The sequence below is a fragment of the Hemiscyllium ocellatum genome, chromosome 16 (genome assembly GCF_020745735.1).
Source record: "Hemiscyllium ocellatum isolate sHemOce1 chromosome 16, sHemOce1.pat.X.cur, whole genome shotgun sequence".
In the NCBI taxonomy this organism is placed as follows: Eukaryota; Metazoa; Chordata; class Chondrichthyes; order Orectolobiformes; family Hemiscylliidae; genus Hemiscyllium; species Hemiscyllium ocellatum.
The window spans coordinates 74,308,978-74,335,849 of NC_083416.1; the positions used below are offsets into that span (position 1 = coordinate 74,308,978).

At 44.8% G+C, this 26,872-nt stretch overlaps 1 protein-coding gene across 1 annotated transcript in view; it reads right to left on the reverse strand.

The window, feature by feature from the left end:
* Positions 1 to 21,569, reverse strand: part of cyfip2 (cytoplasmic FMR1 interacting protein 2) — a 114,221-nt gene extending 92,652 nt beyond the window's left edge. Inside the window, exon 1 of the mRNA XM_060836935.1 lies at positions 21,502 to 21,569. The gene's annotated coding sequence lies outside the window, so the exon portion shown is untranslated. The remainder of the gene's footprint in view (positions 1 to 21,501) is intronic.
* Between the last annotated feature and the right edge of the window lie 5,303 nt (positions 21,570 to 26,872).

The following is a 26,872-nucleotide window of genomic DNA, read 5'->3' on the forward strand; positions in this document are numbered from 1 at the left end:
GTGATATCGTTGAAGGATCAGTACTGATTAGGGCAGAGGGGAGAACTTTCCTTGAAATACTGGCCAGGAAATCATTTCCTTCCCACTAAGATGGGGCTCCAGTTGAATGGCTCGAATGACTGACGACACGACTGACAATGTAGCACTCCTTCAGGCAAGCGTCAGCCTGCGATTCCAATTCAGTTCCTGGTGTGGGGCTTGAACACTGAACCTTCTGTTGCCCACTGCAAATTGGAAAAGGCAGGCTTGAATGTGCCTACAGCTGTATATAATTTCACGATTACTGGTGGTGGTTAAGAAGATTTTTTAAAAAACCACAGTGATTTGGTGATGGGGATTGTGTGTGATAACACTTCATAATCTCAAAATGTCTCACAGGTATAGCTACTGTCAGAACGTCCTTCAGCATGGAAACAGACAGATTCTTTGGTCCAACATGTCCATGCCAACCAAGTTTCCCAAACTACACACACTTCACTTTCTCCCACCTCCCATGTTTTTTTTAGATTAGATTAGATTACTTACAGTGTGGAAACAGGCCCTTCGGCCCAACAAGTCCACACCGACCCGCCGAAGCGCAACCCACCCATACCCCTACATTTACCCCTTACCTAACACTACGGGCAATTTATCATGGCCAATTCACCTGACCCGCACATCTTTGGACTGTGGGAGGAAACCAGAGAACCCGGAGGAAACCCACGCAGACACAGGGAGAACGTGCAAACTCCACACAGTCAGTCGCCTGAGTCGTTCTATGTAAACGCACCATAACCACACCAGTGAATCCAATAAAATGCCAGAATATTTATTAACCCTCACCTCAACCCTGGCCCATTATTCTTCAAAACCAAAATCTCTTACGTAGATTCATAGGAGAATAAGTAAAGGGAGACCCTTCAGCACACTGGGTCTGTGCCAGCTCTTTCCAAACACAATCCAGTTATTTTGATTCATGTGGGCATCATTGGCTCAGTCATTATTTACTGCCCACCTTTGAGACAGTGGTAGTGAGCTATCTTCTTGAATCACTGCATTCCCGTGGGGTCAAAGTTCATGTAGAAAGGGCGTTTCCAACAATAGAAACACATATCCAAGTCAGGATGGTGAATGGTGTTGAGGCGATGCTGCACCTAATCCCACGCCTGCATTTGGGGTTAGTCTCATCCACTTCACCCTCCTGGGATTGCCAACTCCAACACAGAATTCTGTCCCTCCCCACCAACTCTCGCAGACCTTCCCCGTCCACTCCTACAATTCTCACCGAGATTTTGTAACCATTTTTAAGCCAATGAGGGAAACAAAATCTTGAGCACTGTGTAGAAACATTATTTTCCTCACCTCATCTCTGGTCCTTTTGCCAATCATCTGAAACTTGCTTCCGAACAAACTAAGCTTCTCCAGTTTCCCCACAATCTATAATCCCTGATTCATGCAACAAACGTGGTCTGTACCCTCTCTGATTGCCTGAATACCCTTTTAACAGAGTGATCCCCACAATGAGGAGTCAATGGTCAGTTGGTGCTAGGTGTCGGTCCAGCATCCCTTCCTCAATCTTCTACTATACGTTTTCTGATGACCCATGAGTTGTGGGAAAGGCCTGTGTATTTTTTTGCAAGCTGTCCCTTTTATGACCGAAGTCGTGTGCAGAGTATTGTGTAATTTCCTGAGGTTGGCATGGGGATGAAAAGTCAGGAGCAAAGAAGGGAAGTCAGTGGCAGTATCAGGGTTCTACCGTGGCTAGTGATAGGCAAGCAGAGAGCTCTCTGTGAGTGGATTAACTCCCTGTTTCATAATTTAGAACAGGGCTCTGAGAATATTGAAGAGATTGTGTTACTGCGTATGTGACATACAGTTGGAAAGGAGAGAGATGAAACGGGACAGTGAGAGAGAGGGAGAGAGAGAGAGAGAGAGAGAGAGAGAGAGAAGGGGCAGAGAGGGAGAGATGGGACAGAGAGAGAAGGAGAGATGGGATAGAGAAAACAGGATTATGGATGAGAGAGGATTCAATGTTGTTGTCTCAGAGCTGTCAGAACCAGCCTAAAGGGTCTAGCACAAAGGACTCAGGAAGTTTTGTGGCAATGGGCTGCTGTAATCTGAATGAGAGAGGGCTTGTTGATTTGTGCCCGGTCAGTATAAACCAAATTCATGGACTTTGGATTGAAAGGATAACGTAGCAGAGGCTGTTGGGAAAATGATGAGTTTGCAAACAATGGGGATAATGCGATTGTAACCATATGAGGTACCTTTGTTGTATTGACAAATTTAAAATGAAATTTCCATTTCAATTGCCTTCACCTAACCAATGTTTGAAATATATTGACCTTTGTTGATTTCTTCCAGTGAAAGTTTTAAAAAGTAAAATCTTTCTGTTGACATCATTGGGATTCCTTTCAGAGCTCTCTGCCTCTGTGTGGATTATAACTGTTAAGTACTTCCGAAGCACACTGCCCTGCATGTCTTAATGTCTGTTCTGTCAACCTGTCTTACCTCCTTCAAAACTTAGCGCACAAACACTCCCAATTCCTTCTGTCCTTGAAAACTATATCATTTGGTCTGTGTTGACTCTCTTCATTTTACTGAGAAAAACATAACTCACTTTTCTGTGTGATTTGACCTTGAGGGAGAGGCTGAACAGGCTGGGGCTGTTTGCCCTGGAGCGTCGGAGGCTGGGAGGGGTGATCTTATAGAGGTTTATAAAATTATGAGGGACATGGATAGGATAAATAGACAAAGTCTTTTCCCTGGGGTGGGGGAGTACAGAACTAGAGGGCATAGGTTTAGGGAGACAGGGGAAAGATATAAAAGAGATCTCAGGGGCAACTGTTTCACTCAGAGGGTGGTACGTGTATGGAATGAGCTGCCAGAGGCAGTGATGGAGGCTGGTACAATTGCAACATTTAAAAGGCATCTGGATGGGTATATGAATAGGAAGGGTTTGAAGGGATATGGGCCGGGTGCTGGCAGGTGAGAGTAGATTGGGTTGGGATATCTGGTCGGCATGGACGAGTTGGACCAAAGGATCTGTTTCCATGCTGTACATCTCTATGACTCTATGTGTTTATCCATTCCACACCCTATTTATGTCCTCTTTAATTCTCTCATTTCTTGCCTTACCCTTAACTCCGGTCACATTTTCTGCCATCTGTAAATTTTGTATTCTCCCAACAGTTAGTGCACATCAAAAACATAAAGATAATACTGAGCTTTGCAGAACACCACTATACCCTGTGCAGTAAAAGGGTTAATACTCATACATCAACACATCACTGCAGAACACCACTATACCCTGTGCAGTAAAAGGGTTAATACTCATACATCAACACATCACTGCTGAAATAGCTGACTAATGGTTCTGGCAGTTTCTTGCCTAGCACGCAATTTCTTCTAATACCCATCACCATAATAACATGAATCTCTCCATAAAGTTTCAAGACCTGTTTTCTCTTTGTCAATGTTATATCAATCTCGCTGCCACCACTTTAATCCCATGGCTATGTTGTGCTCACACGTCTAATGAGGTGGCGAATGCGTTTGGAAAATGCATTAGATACACAGACACCAACTGCACTGCAGTTTGTTATTTCAGAAACAAAAACTAATTCCAATTTGTCGAACACAATGGCTCCATGTTATTAGTCCATGCTTGTTCAGGCAGCTTTCAACACTCTCCTGGGTTAATGTTGCTCAAATATCCCTGATCAATGATCAAGTTTATCTTTCTAGCCGTAATCGAACATGGAAGCAAGATTTGTAACCACCATAAGACCATCAGAGGAATATTGGAACACATGGTATCCACTTCCCTCTCAATCACTACCCTTACTTCCATCAACAATCCCACCTTTACAGTATGGATTATCCAAAACACGGCATTCTTGGTATTTCCAGTTTATTTTTACATTGTCCCATATCCTGGCAACCTCGTCATCTCCCAGACATGATGTAGTGGGAATGTCACTCACCCAGGTTAATGTGCAGGGCACATGGGTTCCAATCCCACCAGAGCTGCTGGAGGATAACTTAAATGCAATTAAGAAAATCTGGAACCGAAAACTTGTCTCAGTAACAGTGACCTTGAAACTATTGCCGTTAGGATAGAAAATCTGCCATCCTGACCTAGTCTGGCCTACATGTGACTCCAGAACCATAGCAATATGACTGACTCTTAACTGCCCTCTGAAGTGAGCCAGTGAACCACGAGAGCAATTACGGATGACCAACTAATGCCATCCCTGCCAGCAATATCCACAAAACCTGAAAGGAATAAAGGACATGAGTTGGCAAGTTCCCTTTCTGGGAAAACACCGATACAAAGAACACAAAAAGCTTCAGCTCTGACTTCTGCCTGCAGCACTTTTGACATTGGCTCCGACTCAGCCCTCAACCCTCCTCTCAAAATTATTGCTGTAGTCGAAAAACGGGGGATTCCATTTTATGGGAACCGCTAATCTAAATTCACACTGGTCTCTCCTGCTTCCATTTTCACTTCTCTCTTGCACTTTCTACAGTCAGCTTGATTGCCCCTTGATTCATCATGCTCCCTTGACACTGTCTCTCTGACAGCACCGCACTCCCTCAGCACTATTCTGACTAACATATTCTCTAATTACACAAATTACATCGCACAGGAAATCTAAAATCAAACCCCTAACATCGTCTGAAAGAACAACGTCCTGCTATACTTGACTGTTGGTGTTCAATATCTAATTATGGACAAACAATCCATCTCATGAGTAACTCTAGACACCAACATTGCCTCAAGAGGAAATTCTCTCTTTCTCACCGGGCTGACTGTGATGGTCAAGAAAAAAGGCAAGATTGCATTGATTTCACTGACCACATTCTCAGGATGTCTCAAAAATTTCAAGGTCTTTGAACTGTAATGGAAGCGAACTGTCAAAAAAAAAGAGAAACATTTCACAGTCAGTAAGATGGTGGATGACCTGCTTTCTCTGCTGTCCAGTTGGGGAACCCCTGACCTCTTCAACCTCACTAGTCTCAATTTTCCCACATCCACTCCCAGTAGGAGTCAGTGGATGGAGATCAGGAATCTGATCACGGCACGCTCCTGGTCTCTTCAGCCAAGGCCAATACAAGTGTTGCATTAGCAGCCGAGGAGACAGCTAACTGAACAGTTTGTTATCAGACGCTGTCCCATCCTCTGAGGTTACATGAAACGTACAGTCGGTCAATAGTCAGAGAAGGGTGTGGCTGGCTGGCAGGGGTGGGATGTAGTGATGGAGCAATAGCCTTTGATTTAGACCCACACAGAATACGAGGTGCTTTGTTAAAAAAAATGGAAATTGCTGGAAAAACTCAGCAGCTCTAGCAGCATCTGTGGCGAGAAATCAGAGTCAACGTTTCAGGTCCAGTGACCCTTTCTCAGGTAGCTAGGAAAATGTTGGGTTTTTATGCAGAAGATAGAATGGGGGAAGGGGGTAAGGAGTAAGAGATAGGTAGGGATAGAGCCCAAAAAGAGAGAACAACAGTTGGTCAGACAAGGGAGTGGACGACAATCCGGCTGGGAGGGTGAATAGCTTTAATGGAGAACGTTAGTGGCTCACAATGGGTTGTGTGTAAAATAGTAGACCATGTGATAATAAGCTGAAAATGTGTTGGTGGTCATTTCCAGCTCTGATCTCCAGCATCTGCAGACCTCACTTTTTACATGTGATAATAAGACCTGGGTGTGTAGAGTTTGAGGTAAGGACATGGGAGAGCTCAAACCCAAAAATTGTTGAGTCCATATTGAATCCAGAAGGCTGTGGAGTTCCCAAGTGGAACATAGGTGCTTGATCCTTGTGTGGAGGAGAGCAGGGACTGCAGAATGGATGTACTGACTGACTGTAGCATCATGCAGCAAGATGGTATTTAACTAGGGAAGATTGAAAGGAATCCCAGAGTGATAGGGAACAGTATGATCAGGAAAACAGCAATATAGACCCAGTACCAAGATTAAAACTGACATTGGAAAAGGTGGATCTAGTTGTGGTGATCCATTTATTATTCAATAACATATATAGATTAAGGAACAGTGTTCTGATGAAAGAGTCTGAAGAGGCAATGCAGCGCCTCAAAGATGATAATCTCTGGATTGTTATCCAAACCATGCACCAACTGCACAATGGTCAATGTGATGAGAACACTAAACCCATGTTTGAAAGAATGGTGCAGAAATGTGGGGTTTTTGTTTCACAGACATAGGCACCAACACTGGGGAACGAGGAGAGTATTCCATTGGGATGAGCTCCAATTAAACTGTGCTGGGATAAGTGTCTTGGTGAATCATGTCAATCTTTAAGGTTGTGGGTGCAACTTCAAACTAAAGCAAGCAGGGAATCAGAGAAAAGGAGATTTAGAAACCTAAAGAGAAAATAGAGCAGTGGAATGATGGGTAAAGATAAGCAGAGTGCTTCATGATGGGACAAAGAGTTTAATGGCAAGACAGAATTGACAAATAAAACTAAAGGCTCCCTATTGGAATACACAAAGTATTAAGAATTAAATATATGTGCAAATAGAGGTAAATGCATTTTTTAAACTAACAATGCAGAGAAATAGTTACCAGGCTGAGGTGAGATAAAAAGTTCCAGACTGCACAACATTTCGTAAAGGCAGCCAGAATAGAAACATAGGAAGACTATTCATGCTAGTGAAGGATGACGGAAAATCATTTGTGTGCAAGAAGTTAGATTCAGTAGATTTACTGCTGTTTGTGACTTTGGAATAACAGCAAATATCAGTGGGGTCTTAGAGCCTAACAGTAATTATACTGTTGAGTAGAATTAAGCAATACATAACTAGAACTTGCAACAGAAGAAATGTAATAATTGTGGGGACTTTAATTTTCATATAATCTATGCAAAACAAACTGGCAAAAGTAGTCCAGAAGATAAACAGAATAATACATTGAGAATCAACAAGGGAAAATGCGTCTTTGATCTGGTATTGTGTAATCAAGTAGGGTTAATTAGTAATCTTATAGCAAGAGACTATCTGGGGGAAACAAATCATCACAATACAATTAGATTCTATATTAAGTTTGAGAATGACATACTTGAGCCCAAAATAAGCATCTTAAATTTAATAAAATCCAATTAAGTAGGTATTCCACCACTTAAGATTAACTGGATCAATAGTCCAATAGATATAGCAGTAAATAAATAGCAAAAAACAATTTTAAAATGGTTCAATATATATTCATGGAAAATCAGCTCCAATCACAAACACAAAACCTTGCCATTAAAAAACTGTGGTTTACTAAGGAAGGTACTGCTTATCATTAAATCATAGAATTTTACAGTACAGAGGGAAGCCATTCATCCCATTGTGTCTGTACTGGCTCCCAAAAGAGCTACCCAGCTAGTCCCACTCTCCGTAGCCCTCTAAATTCAACACTTTCAAATATTTATCCAACTCTCTTTTGAAACCTCCTGTGGAATCCATCTCCACCACTGTCCAGCGCATTCTCATTCCGAGCTCTCTTGCTGACAACTTTGAAACGTGACTGCTACTTACGGACATTACATCTAGTGAACCCAGAATAACCTTCTTTACCCTGTCAAAAATTGTTTATAATTATGAACACCTCAATAAGGCCACCTCTTAATCTGCTTTGCTCAAAGGGGAATAAGCCCAATTTCTCTACTCCTTCCTTATATCTCAAACCCCTCATTCTTGGTATTAAAAGGTTAAGTGTAAACAGATTGAGAGAACTTATTGGATAATTACTTGTGCACATATAAAGAAACATTTCAGTTATACTTTCAGGTATCCCTGAAGACATGGTGTTCACTGACTTATTTCAGACCATCTGCAAACAGGGGGCATTGCAAGGGGCTGGTGCACATTATCTCCTGTTAATTCCATTAAAATTAATTTAGATTTGTTAAAGTTTCTTCAAACATTGGATTGATGTTAGTGCCTCTTTCACAGACTCTTGCTCTTCAATATGTTTTCATAAGATTTAATTTGGCTTAGTTTAATTTCAACGCGTCTCAAATCAAAGACATCGAAATTGGTGATTGGTTACAAAGTTTGTAGCTATACATTTTTAATATCTAACTTTATGAATAAATGTAAATATCAGTAAATATTGATATCTGGTCATCTCCTTTACTATAAGACATTTAACATAATGTCCAATAATGGACGACATGGTGGCACAGTGGTTAGCACTGCTGCCTCACAGCGGCAGAGACCCGGGTTCAATTCCCGCCTCAGGCGACTGACTGTGTGGAGTTTGCACATTGTCTGCGTGGGTTTTCTCCGGCTGCTCCGGTTTCCTCCCACAGTCAAAAAATGTGCAGGTTAGTTGAATTGGCCATGCTAAATTGCCCGTAGTGTTAGGTAAACGTAGTGGAATGGGTGGGTTGCGCTTTGGCGGGTCGGTGTGGACTTGTTGGGCCGAAGGGCCTGTTTCCACACTGTAAGTAATCTAAAAAAAAACTCTTACCTAAAAGTGAAGGCTGAAATCTAATCTGACAAATGCTGAATTTAGGTCACTGTTCTCAGGAGAATATTCACTTTTTTTTCTGGAAAAGAAAACCCTTCACAAAAGTAATCCACACCCATCTGCCTCTAGTTCGAGAACAACATCGCAACAAAATATTTTAACATCTAACTTAATTTATACATCTTTCATCACAGATGATAGGGTGGACTTGGAAATAATTGTTGATATCAATTGAATTAAAATGGAATTTAGCATTTGAAGGCAGTATTTCAGCAGCTTTCATTTATTTTTCCAACATTGATTCTTCTCATCCATTAACCATCACCAGTTAATCAGCCGCATTTTCTGATTGCCGTCAAGCCCACTGAGGGCATCACTGACCACCAAGATGTGAAGGAGAGGGGCTTATGAACACTGCCTGGGTGGTGTCATTTTGAATCAGAGATCCTATTAAAAAAGTATTGTTCACAACAGGGTTAATTCTAACAGCACTGTAGGAGCTTTCTATACAAGGGCTGCAGCGGTTCAAAGTGGTCAGCCCACGATCACCTTTTCCAGAGTAATTAGCGATGGGCAACTGATGCCGGTCCAGCCAGCGGCACCCACAGTCCAGGAATAAATAGTGACAAGCAATTGCAAAGCTTGATTGGTCAATTGAACGAGTTATGTACGGAGACCTGATGTTTGTTTTGATGAAGCAGCTGTACTACTGAGTTTCTGATTGAGACCTGATGTTTGTACTGAGACCTGATGTTCGTACGGAGACCTGATGTTACGTACGGAGACCTGATGTTCATTTTGATGAAGCAACTGCACTACTGAGTTTTTTTTCCCCCACTACAGTACAGTTAGAACTAAGCTGCTAAGTCCTTACACACATTGTCTAACAGTATTTTGTGTGCAATGTGACCACAATGCATGATGGATTAACTTAGTTGAATGTCAGATATTGTTATAGTACTAACTTTGTTAATTGCAAAGTTATATTTTATTAATGACAAATTTATCTATAGGTCCATTCAAAAGATTATCATTGTGTTCTGTACAATCTTTCCAATGAGGAGAAGGAAACACAAATGATCCATTGGAATTTCATTTCCTGAAGAGCTACCATGGAGTTGCAAAAGCAAGAACATTTTTAACTCCTGCAGGGAGCAAATATTTAAGAAGCGATAAACAGGACAAATGCAAACCTTTTTATTTCAAAAAATATATTTTATTCATAAAAACACCTTGATGGACGTAGTCACGTAAGCAGTTTGGTTCAGTGGAGTAGCATATGAAGAAACAAATCAAACACTGGAGTTTGACTCTACCCAGAAAATAATCTAAAGGCATATCTTACTTGTACGAGATTATAACCTTTTCAAATATCGTTGGTCGTCGTGAGCAACGGGCTGACCTAGACCGAGTGTTGCAGACTGGAACATTCCAAGATCCAGGGCCACGTGCAGAGAAATGCATGAAAGCTTAGGGCAGTTGTCACTAAGGTGCAGTGGGGAAAGACCACCATCTATGGACCTTCTGCCATTCAGTTATCAGACCCTCCCAGTACCTCAAATGCATGTAAATATTATCTTGTACAAGTTACAAATGCCATGGGTTTGTTTGTTGGATAAGAGTCAAGCTCCAATGTTTCTTCATCTGCCACTGTACAGAACTGCTGTAGTGATGATGTAGTATATAAAGGGATTTTTATGAATAAAGCATACTTTTGAAATTTAAAAACAAAAAGATAAATGCAAACTGCATGACAAAGATTTTTTAAAAATCCTTCATTTAATAAGAGTCAGAAGGGGGAAACCTCCGATGAGGCAGTTAGCCTTTTAAACAGTAATGTCTTAAGAAAGAAGTCTAACTGAACAGCTGTGAAACAGGACAAGGACATATTCATCTCATCATTAAGTGGTCACTACTGTCAAATTAACAGCAAGGAAGAACATATCGAGAATCCTCTGAATGACAATATCCAAAACCAAATTCATGAACCAGCAGTTAGTTCATGAGTCACTAATCAGATGACAGAAGTGGGGTTTTACCAAACACAGCAGAGGACCAAACTGGGGACAGAATTCAATATATGGATCTGTGAGATGTTAAGCATCATCATCATCATCATCAAGACGACGACAAAATAGGAGAAAGGCTTCAAACAACAGACAAGCATCTAATCTACCAGACATTCCATTGTGAATGCGATTGCTGACCAACAGCCTATGCTAAGTGTTCCGGTTTTGTTCTTATTGTTGAAAACTTAATAAAGTTTATGAAGTTTGTGAAAATACCCTTGTACCATTGTGTTTTCATAGCTCGTCTAAGATAACCATAGCTCTCTCGACTTCGTCTGTAATTAAGTGGTCACTTGTTGGGCCAAAGGGCCTTTTTCCTCACTGTGAGCAATGTAATCCAGCATTTTGTATATCACAATTAGATCTCCTGTCATTCTTCTAAACTCTAGAGGTTTTAGGCAAATCTGTCATCTCTGGAATCAATCTCGTGAACCTCCTCTGAATTAACTCCAATTAACTACGTCCCTCTACAAGTAAGGGAACCAAAACAGCTGCAATAACACTTGGTACAGTTGCACAATAGATTATAGAGTCATAGAGATGTACAGCATGGAAACAGACCCTTCGGTCCAACCCATCCATGCCAACCAGATATCCCAACCCAATCTAATCTCATCTGCCAGCACCTGGCCCATATCCCTCCAAACCCTTCCTATTCATATACCCATCCAAATGCCTTTTAAATGTTGTAATTGTACCAGCCTCCACCACTTCCTCTGGCAGCTCATTCCATACATGTACCACCCTCTGTGTGAAAAAGTATACTCGTTTTCTTTAACAAAAAATGTTAAAATTCCATTTGCCTTGCTTACTCATTTTATTTGCTTACTAGTTTTCTTTGATTAATTCATGAGGACACCCAGATCCCTCTACATTGAAGCAATCTGAATGTTTCTCTCCAATTGGATGATAATATGTTGCACATCTTTTCTTCCAACCAAACTGGATAACCTCATCCTTATCCACATTAAACTCCATTTGCCAACTATTGGCTCTTTCACCTAATCTAACCATATCCGTTTGTAACTGTCTTATTTCTTCAGTTACATTCCCACCTATTTTAGTGTCACCTGCAAATGTGGTAATATTGCTTTCTGTCCCTGCACCCACATCATCATTAATATAGATCGGAAATAATTGGGGTCCAAGCACCAGGCCGTGTGGCACCCCATTCGTTACAGTTAGCCAACCAGAGAAAGACGCTGGCTCTCGGCTTTCTCTTTGCCAGCGGATTCTCTGTCCAAGTGAATAAATTATCCGAAACCCCATGTGATCATACCTTGTGTATTAACCCTTTGTACAGCACCTTATCAAATGCCTTGCTTGCTACATCTTTGAAGGATTGTAGTAAATTAGCTATGGGAGACGTTATAGTGTGGGCTTACTACATCAGTTACCGACTGACATTGCTCTCATTTCCTAAGAGGATGGGTACATTGGCCTCCCTGGAATTTAGAAGAACGAGAGGTGATCCTATTGAATTAGACAAGGTTCTAACAGTGTGGGACATGACGAATCTAGAACTTAGGCCATAGCCTCAAATAAAGGGGGTCAATGATTTAGGGGTGAGATAAGGAGAAATGTCTTCACTCAGAATTTTATGAATTCTTGGAAGTCTCTACTCCAGTTGATTGTTATGCACTGAGTGAATTTAAGGCTAGAATGGACAGAGGCAGATGATCAGCCAAGTCCATACAGAATGGGAGGCGGCTAACCACCCGAAGCCAGGAGGACGAACACCTCACCTTCCACTTTGGGACCCTCCAACCTCACAGCATCCATGTGGATTTCGCCAGTTTCCTTATTGCCCCTCGCCCCCATCTTATCCCAGTTCCAACCTTCCAACTCAACACCTCCCTCATGACCTGTTCCATCTTCCTTCCCAACTATCCACTCCACCCTCCCTTCCAGCCTTTCACCTTTACCCCCACTTCCATCCACGTATTGCACTCTTAGCTACCTTCCCCCCAGCCCCACCCCCTCCCATTTACTAGACCCCACCCCGGAGGCTCCCAGCCTCATTCCTGATGAAGGGTTTTTGCCGGAAACATCGATTTTCCTGCTGCTCGGATGCTGCCTGACCTTGCTGTGCTTTTCCAGCACCACACTTTCGACTCTAATCTCAAGCATCTGCAATCCTCACTTTCGCCTGGCAGACTGAACTATCCATGCCTGCTGCAATAAGACCATAAGACATAGGAGTGGAAGTAAGGCCATTCTGCCCATCGAGTCCACTCCGCCATTCAATTATGGCTGATGGGCATTTCAACTCCACTTACTCACATTCTCCCCGTAGCCCTTAATTCCTCGAGACATCAAGAATCTATCAATCTCTGCCTTGAAGACATTTAGCGTCCCGGCCTCCACTGCACCCCACGGCAATGAATTCCACAGGCCCACCACTCTCTGGCTGAAGAAATGTCTCCGCATTTCTGTTCTGAATTGACCCCCCTCTAATTCTAAGGCTGTGTCCATGGGTTCTAGTCTCCTCGCCTAATGGAAACAATTTCCTAGCATCCACCCTTTCCAAGCCATGATTGGAGAACATAGAGACCGAGGAGTTCGGGTACATAATTCTTTGAAATTTTTGCCACAGATTGACGGGGGTGCCTTCATTGCTGAGACCTTTGAGTATAGGAGTTGGGACATCATGTTATAGGAAGGATATTATCAAACTGGAGAGAGTTTAGAAAAGATTTACCAGGACGGTGCTGGGAATGGGAGGGTTTGAAATACAAAAATAGACTGAAAGGCTGGGACTCTTTTTCCTGGACTGGAGGAGGTCGAGGGGTGACCTTATTGAGGTTTACATGAAGGTTGAGAGTGTAGTGCTGGGAAAACACAGCAGGTCAGGCAGCATCTGAGGAGCAGGAGAGTCAACGTTTCGGGCATAAGCTCTTCATCAGGAAGGGCTTCATTATTCCTGATGAAGGGCTTATGCCTGAAATGTCGATTCTCCTGCTCCTCAGATGTTGCCTGACCTACTGCATTTTTCCAGCGCCACATTCTCTACTCTGACCTCCAGTATCTGCAGTCTTCAGTTTCTCCTAAAGAAAATGAAGGGCATGGCCAAGGTGAATAGCAAAGATCTTTTCCCTAGGGTAGGTGAGTTTAAAACTAGGGGGTGTATTTTTAAAGGTTAAAGGAGAAAGATTTTTAAAAAGACACGAGGAGCAACTTTTTTTTTAACGCAAAGTGGTTCGTGTGTGGAATGAACTGCCAAAGAAAGTGGTGGATTGTGGGAACAGTTACAGCGTTCAAATGACATTTGGATAAGTTCATGAACAGGAAAGGTTTGGAGAGATATGGACCAAATACAGGCAGGTGGAACTAGTTTAGTTAGGGAACATGGTCAGCAATGGATTGGTTGGACCGAAGGGGCTATTTCTGTGCTGTATGACTATAACCGATCAGTACACTAAGTACAAAGACAAAATGCAAAATTGCTATTTTAGGAAAGCAAAACTCAAGAGATCCTCTTCTGCTTTGCCAGAAATAGCACTGTGTGTACACTTTGCATTCTCTCAGCGTTCTCACACACTGTTGGAGAATGGTCAGCATTGGCTCTTGGTAGCTTAAGGCGGATGAGTTCATGTGTCGTGGTGAAAGTCTGTCCTGGGATCTATACCCAGTCAGTGTCCAGTTGCTAGGACTAACAGTGGGGAATGGGCAGTGAGATATGTGGACAGTGGCTGATTTGGGGTTGGGTCCCTCCAAGTGTGTGGGACCACTGATATCACTCCCTCAGCATCACTGTCATGAAGGTTAGTTGGAAATGAGCAGGAAGTCTAAGATTTACTAGATCAATTCTTCAAGTGTCTGTCATAGTGTCATGCAGCCTTTTGGCCTAACCCACCCATGCCAGTTCCTAAACTGAACTAGTCCCATTCACTTGCATTTGGCCCACATCCCTCTACACCTTTCCCATCCGTGTACGTGTCTAAGTGACTTAAATATTGTAATTGTACCCACCTCTACCAGTTCCCCTGGCAGCTTGCTCCATGCATGCACCATCCTCTGTGTGAAAAAGCTGCCCTTCAGGTCCCTTTTAAATATTTCCCCTCTCACCTGAAACCCATTTCCTTATGTTTTAGACTCCCCTCAAATTGATACTCAAAATGGCAGGATGTGATCAGTGGTGTCCCACAGGGATCTGTGTTAGAGCCTCAATTATTCACAGTATTTATTAAGGACTTGAATAATGGCCCAGCAAGTTATAGATCCAAACTTGCTGATGACACAAAGTTAGGCAGCATTGTAGACAATGCAGATGATCGTCTCTCAATATCCCTTTCCAGTTTTACGCTAAGTTAATGGGCAAAGCTGGAGCAGCTGTAAATCAACGTAAGCACATGTGGGACTATCTATTTTGGACTGAGAAAGAATAGATTGGGGTGTTTTCTCAATGGTTAAATACAATGGATGACCAAAGAGGATTGGGATGTCAGGTGCATAGAACTTTAAAATATGAACAGATTAGATTACTTTACAGTGTGGAAACAGGCCCTTCGGCCCAACAAGTCCACACCGACTCACAAACCCATACCCCTACATTTACCCCTTACCTAACACTACAGATAATTTAGCATGGCCAATTCACCTGCACATCTTTGGACTGTGGGAGGAAACCCACACAAACACGGGGAGAATGTGCAAACTCCACACAGTCAGTCACCTGAGGCGAGAATTGAACCCAGGTCTCTGGTCCTGTGAGGCAGCAGTGCTAACCACTGTGCCACCGTGCTGCCTAACAGGTTCAGAAAATAGTCAAGAAAGCTAATGGAATACTGCTTTTTACATGTAAAGGATTAGAGTACAAGGCTATAGAGGTTTTGCTGCAAAACGCTGGTTAGACCCCACTTGGAGTACTATGAGCAGATCTGGGCACCATACCATAGGAAGGAGAGAATGACCTTGGGAGTGCAACATAGGTTTGCAAGAATGATACCTATGTTAGAAGGAGAGAGGATCCAAAGTAGGCCTGTAGAATTTCGAAGGTTATGGGGTAATCTAATCAAAGTCTTCAAGATATTAACAGGAAAAGACAGAGCAGATAAACTATTTCCACGAATTGGGGATTCTAGAACTAGGGGCATAGCCTGAGAACTAGGGCCAGACAGTTCAGGAGAGATGTCAGGAAGCACTTCCACACACAAAGGGTGGGAGAGGTTTGGAACTCTCTTCCACAACTGCAGGTGGATTCTGGATCAGTTGTTACTTTTACATCCGAGATAGATAAATGTTTGTGAAGTGAAAAGGTACTAAGGGATATGAATCAAACGCAGATACGTGGAGTTAGGCCACAGAGCAGCCACGATCTCACTGGATGGTGGTACAGGCTCGAGGGGTTGAATGATCTCCTCCAGTTCCTGTAATCAGGGGTTGTCCAGGTGGCACGGAGACCAAGGGAAAATTCCTTCACTTGGAGAATTGTAACCAGTCACGATGGCAAAGGGAACTCAAGGGATCAATTACTCCCATGATGTCTCACCTTTCTCTTCAGCTGGACCTTTGACCTGTGCATTTAATGTCAGCCACCACCTGATAAGCGCAGCATCGTCACACTCTAGGATCCACGTCTGTGTTAACAACATAAGAACCAGGAGCAGGAGTAGGCCATCAGGCCCTTCGAGCCTGCTCCACCATTCAATAAGATCATGACTGATCTTTTCGTAGACTCGGCTCCACTTACCCACCCTCTCACCATAACCTTAATTCCTATACTGTTGAAAAATCCATCTTTGCCTTATAAACATATAAGCATCAACTGCTTCACCGGGCAGGGAATTCCACAGATTCACAATCCTCTGGGTGAAGAAGTTTCTCCTCAGTTCAGTCCTAAATCTGTTCTCCCTTATTTTGATGCTCTGCCCCCTAGTTCTAGTTTCACCAGCTAGTGGAAACAACCTTCCTATTTCTATCTTATCTATTCCCTTCATTATTTTATGTATTTCTATAAGATCCAGCCCTTTTTCTTCTAAATTCCAATCGTATATTCCCAATCTACTCGATCTCTCCTGTTCTTTCTCTGTCGCTTTGTAAATCCTTTCCTGGAATGTATTTAGAGTCATAGAGACGTACAGCATGGAAACAGACCCTTCGGTCCAACTTGTCCATGTGACCAGATATCGCAACCCAATCTAGTCCCATTTGCCAGCACTTGGCCCATATCCCTCCAAACCCTTCATATTCATATACCCATCCAGATGTCTTTTACATGTTGTAATTGTATCAGCCTCCACCACTTCCTCTGGCAGCTCATTCCATACACGTACCACCCTCTGTGTGAAAAAGTTGCCCCTCAGGTCCCTTTAATATCTTTCCCCTCTCACGCTAAATCTGTGCCCTCTAGTTCTGGATTTCCCACGCCAAGAAAAAGTCCTTGTCTATTTATCCTATCCATGCCCCTCATTGATTTTATAAGGTCCCCCCTCAACCTCTGATGCTCCAGGAAAAACAGCCCCAGCCTGTTCAGCCTCTCCCTGTAGCTCAAATCCTCCAACCCTGACAACATCCTTGTTCCCTTTGGGAAGTTACAATCTCCTTCAGGCAGTGTATTACAGATCACAACAACCTGTGTACAAATATTCCCCTCCCTATTCCCTACAAGCCTCATTCCTGATGAAGGGCTTATGCCCGAAATGTTGATTCTCCTGTTCCTCGGCTGCTGCCTGACCTGCTGTGCTTTCCCAGCAACACACTCTCGACCTTCCCTACTCCCGTCCACTGTTTTAACCTCTGTCCTCTGGCCAATACCTCTTCTACAATTCCAGGCAGTTTCCCGTTCGATTGATCAAAACCTTGGCTGCAATGGAGAAATCAGAAATTTCCTCTCAACGTGTAAACTATCCCAGGGTTTCTCAAAGTGGAGAACCGGACAATTCTCGAGCCTTGAAATGGGGGTCCCTGTGGGCAAAGGTTTAGGAGGCACTAAGCGAGGTGGATATATCTGTGTTTGCTGTTCCATTGGCAGTTGAATAGCCCAGTGGTTAAAGTGTGTTCCTGTTTCTCCAGCACAACCTGAAATCGAGGAGGAGACTGCTCCCAGCAAATCAATCCACACTTCAACCCAAAGCAGATTAACTGCATAATCTCTTCACTGCCTTCTTCTTACAAGCACACGCTCTTGGGAGAGGGCTCTTGTGGTGCACTAGTAGAGTTCCCTCCCTCAGAGTCTGGAGGTATGGGTTCAAGTCCCACCTACTCCATAGGTGAGGAAAGATGTCTCTGAAGAAATGGGCTAGAAAATTGGGAGGGAGCGTTTTTGCAACATTGGCAGTGTTCTTACCTCTGGACCAGAAGGTCTGAGGTCAAGTTGCACTTAACCCAGAGGTTAAGTTTGAACAGGTGGATTAAAAATTTCTATTAACAATTTGAACTGGGCAAGAAAGTAAAGGAAAAGGTGAACAATTGGATAATGCTTTCATCCAGGCATTAACAGGCTGGATTCATTGCCCATCCTCTCGTTGCCCTGAAAAACAGAGTGGCTTGCTTGGCTGTACAGACATTGGGCAGGAGTCACATCTAAACCCAAATCAGGTAAAGGACAGATTTGCCTCTCGAAATGACATCAGTTAACCGGTTGGGCTTTTACAACAATCCAACAATTCCTTGGTCCCTCTCACATGTCCAACCTATTACTCACAGAACTTTCTTTAAGCAAGGAATTAGATTTTCAAATTACCATGGTGAGGCTTGAACACATGCTCCCTGAATTAGTCATTTAGCAACATTCACTGTACCCCTAGTATGCTAGGAAAAGGTTATGATAAGCAGATATGAAAATGATGTTAGATAATCTGCACAGCAAGTAACACCAAAGGCAGAATAGTATTCGTTACATTTAGATTAAAAAAAACACATACACACAGGAGTGAGTGTGAGTTTGTAAATATTGGGAAATGTGAAGTCATCATTTTTGGTCATTGTTCCGATCTCCATGACTAGCCAACTATCTCTATCCCCCTCCCTCTCTCTCTGGCACAAACTGAGAGTAAACTTTGTGGTGTCATACTGGACTCGGAGATGAGCTTCAAATCTCAGATTCACAGCATCAATGGAAACACCTATTCTAGCCTCTGCAGCACAGTCCAACATCATCTCGTCATTTCAGCTTATCCCCTGCTGAAACCCTCACTGAATCCCTGCTGCTGTTGGACCTGACCATTCTGACACATGCTTCATCAATCTCCCTCTGTAAACATGAGGCCCCCCAAATCCCTCCTGCCCATGTCTTAACCCTCTCCCTTCCCCATCACCCATGATCTACAATGACTGCCACTCATGCAAAGCCTTGACTTTAAAACTCTCACCCCCATTTTCCAATCGCCCATCCTAACCCCTGTGATCCTCTGTGGAGATCTCTGAGTTCTTCCAATTCTGACGTCTTAAGCCGCCCTGATTTTAACTGTTTCACTGCCGAAGGTTACGCCTTCTGTTGTCTAAGGCTAAGTTCTGGAATCCCCTTCCTACATCTCTCTGACCCTCTACCTCGCTTTTCTCCTTCAAAGTGCTTTCCAAAATCTCTCTTTTTCCAAGAGGACATAGGTTTAGGGTGAGAGGGGAAAGATATAAAAGAGACCTAAGGGGCAACTTTTTCACACAGAGGGAAGTGTGTGTGTGGAATGAGCTGCCAGAGGAAGTGGTGGAGGCTGGTACAATTATAATATTTAAGAGGCATTTGGATGGGTATATGAATAGGAAGGATTTGGGGGGCATATGGGCCGGGTGCTGGCAAGTGGGGCTAGATTGGGTTGGGATATCTGGTCGGCACGGACGGGTTGGACCGAAGGGTCTGTTTCCATGCTGTACATCTCTATGACTCTATCTGACGTTATGCAACTAAACTGTCAGGCACTTGAGAGACATTTTACAAGAAAGGTGCGATACAATTTGTTGTGGGGGGAGTTCATTAAGAATCTTTGTTTAGACTGTTGCAATTCTCTCCTAGTTGGTCTGCCCATGTTTCACACCACGTAACTTCAGCTCATTCAAAACTCTACTACCAGTCTCTTAACTCACACAGAGTCCTGTTCACCTGTCATCACCATGCTCTCTGACCTTGATTGGTTCCATACCGGCCAACACCTTAATTTGTTTTTAGGATTTTCACTCTAATCCAAATGGCTCCATCACTGCTGTCTGTAACTTCACAATGTCTAGAATTCCCTCCAAACCTCTCTGCCTCTCTCTCCTCGTTTAAGACACTTTTTCCAACCAATCTGTTACAATCACCTGAGTACTTCATTGATGTGAGGTTTACCTACAATACTGCAACCTATTGAAGGCGCTATGCAAATGCAAGCCATTGAGTGCCCAACAGCATGCAACTGTGTGTGAAGGTGAGTATCTGATTGAGTGAGTTTGAGACTGGAAGTGCAAGTGAGGGAGACCTGTGATGGTGTCCTAGAGGGAGTAGTGTTTGATGGGGGAGTGCAAGAGACTTGGAGTCACAGATGGAGATCTGGGTTGTTGGAGTCAGAGAATGAGAGAGACCTTTCATCGAGTCTCACAAAGGGTGAGTGTTGAGTGTTGGTGTCTGTGATGAAGTATGAGAGTTTGGGAATGACAGTCTGACTGATGAAGGAGAGCTGGGAAAGGCTGGGAATGAGTGAGTGAATCTGAGAGGGGCAGATTGAGTGAGTGAAGGAGGCAGAGAGCAAATTCTGAGTGAGGAAGGGAGAGTGGAAGCAGCAGACTGAATGAGTGGGGGAGGCTGAGTGATGGAAGGGAGTGAGTCGGAGAGTGGCTGAGTGAATGAGTTGAAGGAAATCAGTAGGAGATGGGAGCGAATGCAAGGGAGAGGATGGAAGACTATGAGAGAGATCATGAAATAGAGAGGGTGGCAGGGACAGCAAGGGAGGGAGAGGGCGGGCATGAGGGAGGGAGGGGTGTGGGGCAGTGGGAGGGAGGGATGTGGGGCAGAGGGAGGGAGAGGGTGGGCATGAGGGAGGGAGGGGTGTGGGGCAGAGGGAGGGAGAGGGTGGGCATGAGGGAGGGAGGGGTGTGGGGCAGTGGGAGGGAGGGATGTGGAGCAAAGGGAGGGAGGGATGTGGGGCAGAGGGAGGGATGTGGGGCAGAGGGAGGGAGGGATGTGGAGCAAAGGGAGGGAGGGATGTGGGGCAGAGGGAGGGAGGGATGTGGGGCGGAGGGAGGGAGGGATGTGAGGCAGAGGGAGGGAGGGATGTGGAGCAGAGGGAGGGAGGGATGTGGAGCAGAGGGAGGGAGGGATGTGAGGCAGAGGGAGGGATGTGGGGCAGAGGGAGGGAGGGATGTGGAGCAGAGGGAGGGAGGGATGTGGAGCAGAGGGAGGGAGAGATGTGGAGCAGAGGGAGGGATGTGGGGCAGAGGGAGGGAGGGATGTGGAGCAGAGGGAGGGAGAGATGTGGAGCAGAGGGAGGGATGTGGGGCAGAGGGAGGGAGGGATGTGAGGCGGAGGGAGGGATGTGGAGTGGAGCGGAGGGAGGGAGGGATGTGGAGCGGAGGGAGGGAGGGGGTGATGGATATGGGGCAGAGGGAAGTGGGACAGAGGGAGGGAAGTGATGCAGCATTAAATGGAGGTGAGGTGAGGTGAGGATTAACTCAATCCCTGAGCAGATGGGGCACCGCACAAACACGGAACAAAAATAAACCATTAACCCCTTCAGCCTCTCTGCAATTTACTGGGTTCAATTCCGTTTCCTCTCCATCAAACAGAGCGCCTCAGCTTTGCAAAGCAAGTGGGGAGCCCCCGCCCTGCGCTGTGCTGTCAGAAAAACAGGCGGACATAATCACAAAATAAAAGACATTCATTTCCGAGCATGCATATATCAAATCTGAACGCAATATTTAATGAATCGACACACAATGGATTATCCTTCCGTTCGTGTGATTTCTCCAGCGTCTGCTGTCTCCGGGAAGCCTCAGAATGCGGTCAGGTATTTTTTTGTACAATCTGAATCTTTGCATTGTAATGGTTTGCATCATTGCACTTACCGTCTGGCTGCATGGGCGAAGGACCAGCCTCAGTGAGGAATACAGTGAGGAGCTGCTGCTGCTGCTGCTGCAGGGCTCAGAGACACTGTCAGTGTCACACAAGGTACTGGCTGCTGCTGCTCTCTCTCTCTCTCTCACTCACACACACACACAAACAAAGCGAAAAAAATGGCTGCAGTGTTGTTCCTTAACGAGACAGAAACACCAATGATGTGTTAATCTTTCAAAAAATAAAAGCACAGCTCAGACACACGGAATCACCAAAGCCCCAGAGGCTCGCCTGGCTTCCAAGGCGGTGTCTTTCAAGATACAAGGGCGGTCAGAGATATTCCCAATAATGCCCCGAGCCAAGTTATTTCGAATCAGAATTTACATGTTTAAAAATGAGAAAAATCACGACTTAAATGCCAATGGTTAGCAGTCTACTGTCCGATGCAATGGCTGTGGGGTACAAGCCCCAGTAGAAACCCTATTCACAATTACTGTACATAGAAACAGAGAATGTAGGAGCTAGAGGAGGCCACTCCGCCCTTCAAAGCTGTTCCATCATTTAGTATGATCATGCTTGATCATCCAGCTCAGCCCCCTGTTCCCGCTTTCCCCATAACCCTAAGAAAACGTTTTGAAAATATTCAATGGTTTGGCCTCACGCTGTTGACTTGGTCGTCACAAATGACTCCCATTGTACAAGCCACTCTCCCGATCATTCCCTTCAATAATTCACTGTCCCTTATCTCCGTTCCATATCCCAAACAAATCTACTCCCACCACTGCCTGTCCCTGCAAAACAAAACTAAATCCCAAATCAACCTGGACAGCACAGAAATCCACCTCCTGCAGTTTGTTTATCTGAGGTGTAGCATAGTGGTCAGCACTGCTGCCTCACAGCAGGAGGGACTGGGGTTAGATCCCAGACCTGGGTGACCATGTGGAGTTTCCATGTTCTCCCTGTGTCTGGGTAGGTTTGGGGTGACTTCTTCCACAGTCCAAAGATGTGCAGGTGAGGTGGATTGGCCATGCTAAATTGTACAGTGTCCCAGGGTTGTACAGGCGAGGTGGATTGGCCATGCTAAATTGAACAGTGTCACAGGGTTGTACAGGCGAGGTGGATTGGCCATGCTAAATTGTACAGTGTCCCAGGGATGTGCAGGCGAGGTGAGTTGGCCATGCTAAATTGTACAGTGTCCCAGGGATGTGCAGGCGAGGTGGGTTAGCCATGCTAAATTGTACAGTGTCCCAGGGTTGTACAGGCTAGGTGGATTGGCCATGCTAAATTGTACAGTGTCCCAGGGATGTGCAGGCGAGGTGGGTTAGCCATGCTAAATTGTACAGTGTCCCAGGGTTGTACAGGCGAGGTGGATTGGCCATGCTAAATTGTACAGTGTCCCAGGGATGTGCAGGCGAGGTGGATTAGCCATGCTAAATTGAACAGTTTCCCAGGGTTGTACAGGCTAGGTGGATTGGCCATGCTAAATTATACAGTGTCCCAGGGTTGTACAGGCTAGGTGGATTGGCCATGCTAAATTGTACAGTGTCCCAGGGTTGTACAGGCTAGGTGGATTGGCCATGCTAAATTGTACAGTGTCCCAGGGTTGTACAGGCTAGGTGGATTGGCCATGCTAAATTGTACAGTGTCCCAGGGTTGTACAGGCTAGGTGGATTGGCCATGCTAAATTGTACAGTGTCCCAGGGATGTGCAGGCGAGGTGGATTGGCCATGCTAAATTGAACAGTGTCACAGGGATGTGCAGGCTAGGTGGATTGGCCATGCTAAATTGAACAGTGTCACAGGGTTGTACAGGCTAGGTGGATTGGCCATGCTAAATTGAACAGTGTCCCAGGGTTGTACAGGCTAGGTGGATTGGCCATGCTAAATTGAACAGTGTCCCAGGGATGTGCAGGCGAGGTGGATTGGCCATGCTAAATTGAACAGTGTCCCAGGGTTGTACAGGCTAGGTGGATTGGCCATGCTAAATTGAACAGTGTCACAGGGTTGTACAGGCTAGGTGGATTGGCCATGCTAAATTGAACAGTGTCACAGGGTTGTACAGGCGAGGTGGATTGGCCATGCTAAATTGAACAGTGTCCCAGGGATGTACAGTCCAGGTGGATTAGCCATGCTAAATTGAACAGTGTCCCAGGGTTGTACAGGCTAGGTGGATTAGCCATATTACATTGCACAGTGTCACAGGGTTGTACAGGCTAGGTGGGTTAGCCATGGGAAATGCAGGGTTTACAGGGTCGGGGTAGAATGCTTTGGGGCGGGTCAATGTAGCCTGTTTCCACAGTGTCAGGATTCTACGACCTATGCCTACATTTTCAAAATCCAACTTGTCTAACCTCTGGCCTCCGATGATCTCCAATTTTCCTGCTCCTATATATCACTGATTTACTCAAACCTACCTTCACTTCGTCATGGACACCTCAGTCATATGAAGCCAACGTTAGTTGTTTGCTCCATTACGGCCATCATTACTGCAATTTAATACTCCAGGCACATGATGACAGCATCTTGGGAGGCAGTGGCTGGGCCAGTGGGAGCTGGGAAGATACTTTTCCATTGAATATTGTGCCTTGTGAGGAGCAGGTCCTCCGAAGCTGAACTGACCCAAGATCCAGTTGGTGTTGTTCCCAAAGGCTAAGCTGTTCTTCCAGTTGGTTGTGCTCCTGTAGTTTTCCATGCCATTTCCAACTGTTTGACTCTGGGCACTCCGATCATGTAGAAGGGCTTCCTCTGGACTGACTCCAATCCCAGTCAGTTTGGGTTCTCAATTGAGCACATCCCTGTATTGCAGGGGGAGGTGATTACCCAATCGTATTATTGCGGGGTGATTGATCCACAGATCCAGATAGTGCCTTGTGGGTTCGGGTTGAAGTTCTATCTTGGCAGAACTTGGATTTATTTTTGAATTCACTCACGGTTCATGGTGGTTGGCCAGCATTTATTGACCCCTTTCAAGTTGCCTTTGAACTGAGTGGCTTGCTGGAACATTTCCGAAGTAGATGAGAGTCAACTCCATCCCTGTGTGTCTGGAGTCACATGCCTCACATGGATGAGGATGGTCATGAAGGGAACTAGATGACTTCACCGACAATCGAGCATGGTTTCACGGTCATCAGTAGGTTTTTAATTCCAGATTATTATCTAATTCAAATTCCATTGTTTGCCACGGTGAGATTTGTACTCATGTCCCCAAAACAACTTAGCAGAGTTTCTGGGTTAGTAGTCTAGCGATAACATCGCAAGCCATCATCTCCCCGACAATTGAATTGTTGCATCACCATTGTCTTACCAGACCATGCTCTCTCATTAGAGAAAAGTGACTGGTGGTGACTTAACCAGAGGGCCACCTGACCTGAGGTGAGGGAAGAGGTTGAGAAGGAGAGTTTTTCATGGGAACCTCAAACCAGTGATGGGAATTAAACCCATACTGTTAGTATCACACAACTCTATAAACCAGCCATCCAAGCTCAACCTATTCCCTCAACTGAACTGTGAGTCTAATGCTAACCATTGTCAATTGTAAGGAAAAACCTCTGGCTAACTAATATCCTTTAAGGCATTAATGTCTGTCCTTCATGTAACTCCAGACTCAAAGTTACTCTCAACAAGGGATGGGCAGTGAATGATGGCCCAGGCTGCAAGGTGCATATTCTGTGAATGAATTTTTAAAAAGTCACATGGGTCTCTAGCTGATACTGTGCTCTTGAGTGTGTGGCTGTCATCCATTCAGCTCAGATGACCCCTCAACCAATGGGCTCACTGCTAACTGCTAGAATGTAGAAACAAAGAGTAGACCAGAGCTGCTGAAAAAGGATCATTGGACTCTCAATGTTAACTCAGTTTTCATGGCCAATGCATCCTTGGACTATAGGAGGAAACCCACACGGACATAGGGAAAACATGTAAGCTCCACACAGACAGTTGCTGAGGGTAGAATCAAATCCAGGTCCCTGACACTGTGAAGTAGCAGTGCTAACCACTGAGACACCCACAGCACTGACAAAGGGAGCAGCCTCTGGGAGAGTGTGCAGACACCCAGGGTCTGAGATACTCCAGGAAGAGATCTCAGTGTATGGGTTCCAGTATTGACTTAAAGCATAAGATGGCTATGGAGAGAGTGCAACAAAGGTTAACCAGACTGATTCCTGGGATGGCAGGACTGATGTATGAAGAGGCACTGGATTAGTTAGGACCATATTCACTGGACGTTAGAAGAATGGGAAGGACGGGATGTCATAGACACCTACAAATGCTAGGAAGGGACAATAACCGCTGGCCAGCCAGCATTACCAATGTCCAACAAGTGAATAAAAAAAGGACTAGATTGGGTAAATGCAGGAAGGATATCTCTGATGATCAGGGAGCCCAGAATCGGGGTCACATTGTAAGGATAGAGGGTAGGCCATTGAGGACTTAGATGAAGATAACTTTCTTCAGAGACTGAGGAGCCTGTGGAACTCTCTGCCACAGAAAGTGGCTGAGGCCAAATCATTGAATGTTTCCAATGTTTTCAAGAATGAGTTAGATACCATTCTTAGGGGTCAAAGAATATGGGGAGAAAGCAGGGACAGGAGACTGAGTTGGATGATCAGCCATGAACATACTGAATGGTGGAGCAGGCCTGAAGGGCTGAATGGCCTCCTCCTGTTCCTGTTTTTCTATGTGCTATAAAGTCCTCAGTAACACCACCTCTGTAACTGAAATAACAGCACAGAGGCTGGGATCCTGTCACCAAGTCACCCTTTATTTACTCGTTCACAATACACTGGCCATGACCAGCCAGCTCAGAGTCAGTCCCGGGACTGAGGAGATTCTAAATCCCCTGGTTATATTTCTCCCCAGCATCCACGTCGTGTGCGTATGCAGGTGTGGGACATTGTGAAGAAACAACGAGTGCAGAGATTTTTATTCATATTCCATCACCAGGAAGGAAGGAAATACCCGAGTGGCCAATGACAAGCTGTGACCTTCACATCAAAGGGCAAGAATTAAGTGATTGAAAAAGTGAAGGGGAAGGCAGGGACCCAATCAAAATAGAATCGGACTGAGAAATAAAACACTCCACAGCCCGCAGTGCCCACCTCTCCCTGAAAACCGTGAGGTTGTTGGTGAACACCGCATGCTCTTTCTCCAGGGACACCCAGGCCCGAACGTAACCGCGGAAGAGGGGCAGGCCACCGACCAGCACAACCCCCTCCTCGGCCCGCTGCCTGGACCGGTTAATCCCCTGGTTATGCTGGTCAGCCAGGACTTTCCCTGATTGGCCCAGGTTAACAACCTGGGTCGCGCAGTCAACAAGCTCCACCTGGTTCCGATCACCATAGCAACATTAACTGGTTTGGCCCCACGTCATTCATTCAGGTGAAGG